Genomic DNA, 2,277 nt, shown 5'->3' with positions numbered 1-2,277 from the left:
TTTTGGAAATAATAAATCACATTTTAAAAAATTAAACAATGGTAATATGCATGACTTGTTTTTTTTTCCTTCAAGCAAAAATAATTTTTGGCCTAGTTTTCTTCCCAACATTGACCCCGTTCGCTTGTCTTAAAAATGGCTTGTTCGACTTCTTTTTTCAGCCGGAACAGTGTTTTTCTCTCACAACAATTCAGTCGGAACAGTGTTTTTCAGCCAGTTTCAGCCAATCTTTTGAATTTTTAGCGGGCATTTAGCTTGTGGGAGTAGTATTATGAGTGTGTCATGGATGCTCATTGTGTTAGGCTCTGGTTTGTAGAACTTGCCACTCAAATACACCATCACATCTCCCATTCTCCCTCCAACGTCACAATGTTTTTGTTTATTTTTTTTGTTTTTCTCTACTAGGACGTCATGCTCAGACAAATAAAAAGATTGAACAACGCCCTCCGCGCGCGCGCGCGCACACTCCGTATGGCGGCTCCAAATTGAACAGAAACTCCGCTTGTACTTCGCACACCTGAGAACATACCCAATTCTCCCACGCCTTTCTATGCTCTCCTGCTTCCATTTGCAAAGAAAAATATCCAAATGTGGCCGAAAAAATTCATAGGTATATGACGCAAAGTTCCGTGTTCATATAAAATTTGAGATTCAACAAAAAAAAATATGATTCTCAAATGTTATATAAAAATGTAGAACTCTATATTATCTAACTATTTATATTTTTCTGGACATTTTTAATACGTTTTTGTTTGTCCAAATGAAAAGCACAGGAGGGTCCCTCGGCGGCGACCCCGGCACGCCGCGCCCCCTGGTCTCTGCTGCGGCAAAATTGGCATATCGGTGTGCTGCCTCTATAGGCTTTTTGTTCCTCTGCATAGCATCAACGGGGTGGTGGCGCAGTTGGCTAGCGCGTAGGTCTCATAGCTTGTTTGAGTTATCCTGAGATCGAGAGTTCGAGCCTCTCTCACCCCAATTTACCGAGCGATGATGATGTAGCTCTCGTGACCACTTGGGTCGTCACACTTATCTGCCCATAAAGATGATTGAGCCCCAGCTGAGCTCGGTTTTTTTTTCCTGTCCTAATAGATTTTTCTTCGGCAAAGCGAGCATGATTAATCTGACCACAGGAGCGGTTTTCTTTGAGGAAAATTTGGATTTATTATATGAATTGAAGTTGTGAATTTTGGGCTATCTCGGTCAATTCCACGGTATTTTTCAACGGTGATTCGACTATCGAGAGCCTAGTCATGCCACTTCTTGTTCCATGAACTTTATTTTTGAACGTATTGTTCTAGAAACTCTCCTCCTAGATGTCAAGATCTACAAGCAATTTTAGACTGTCTCGGTCAATTCCAAAATATTTTTTGTACGGTGATTCAACGATTAGGAGCCTAATCATGCCTCTTCTTATTCCAGAAAACTCTCCTCCTGGATGTCAAGATCAACATGACTCCTCGGCGCTGCTTAAGGGCTTGTTTGTTGCCAGACTAGAGGTCCAGCCAGGCCTACGGGGTGCAACAACAAAAGCTGATTGTTTCCTTAAATGTCTATCAGATCCCAACTAGCATGGTGCTCAAAGCACCCGACAGCCAATAAGCCTCCGAGAAACGAAAGGAGACTTCGTTTCTCGGAGCCTAGCTCGATCGGACACTGGAGGGCTGCGTTCCGTCACCTCCCGGCCGCTCCGCACTCTCACCTCCCACACGCCTAGGTTGGGTGGGGAGACGCACCCAAATCCACCACAATAAATTCCCTAGAGTTCACAAAGCATGTCCCATTCCGCGCCATCGCCAAGCGCTGGAGATTCAACACGCAAAACCCGAAGGTGATGAAGCGAGTCCCGTACCAAACCATTGCTCTAAGCGTCTGTTACTAGCCATGTTGTATGTGACCGGGTTAATCAGAGCGCACAAGTGACAGAGACAAGCCCTGCAAGTTGGGTCGAAGCTACGTAGGAGTTAGGGCTAAAAAATGTGAAAATAGTGATTATAAGTAAAATGGTGGCAATTTCTACACCCTCGAGGGTACAAGCCTATGTATCTACAAGACAAACGTATCCCTTCAATTTGCTTTAGCTTTGCCACTGTATACTAGAAATTAAATGAGCGCACAGAAGACGGCGGTAGCGACCAGACGCACGTAGGGTAAGCTAGCCGTGTGCGCCATCGTCGCGTTGACACACTGCCTAGGGGTGGGGAGCGCCACAACCAAGCCGACGGCCAAGAACTACACGATCTACCACACCTGGTATAGACGAATCTCATTGTATTGCAT

At 44.8% G+C, this 2,277-nt stretch overlaps 1 non-coding gene across 1 annotated transcript; it reads left to right on the top strand.

Moving 5' to 3' along the window:
* The first annotated feature begins 888 nt into the window (after positions 1-888).
* Positions 889-975, top strand: TRNAM-CAU (transfer RNA methionine (anticodon CAU)). The gene is given in 2 exon segments: positions 889-926; positions 940-975. It is a non-coding gene; the product is annotated as a tRNA-Met (tRNA).
* Positions 976-2,277: the final 1,302 nt, after the last annotated feature.

This window comes from Miscanthus floridulus, chromosome 17 (genome assembly GCF_019320115.1).
Source record: "Miscanthus floridulus cultivar M001 chromosome 17, ASM1932011v1, whole genome shotgun sequence".
NCBI lineage: Eukaryota > Viridiplantae > Streptophyta > Magnoliopsida > Poales > Poaceae > Miscanthus > Miscanthus floridulus.
This window is presented reverse-complemented; position numbering and strand designations above follow the sequence as displayed.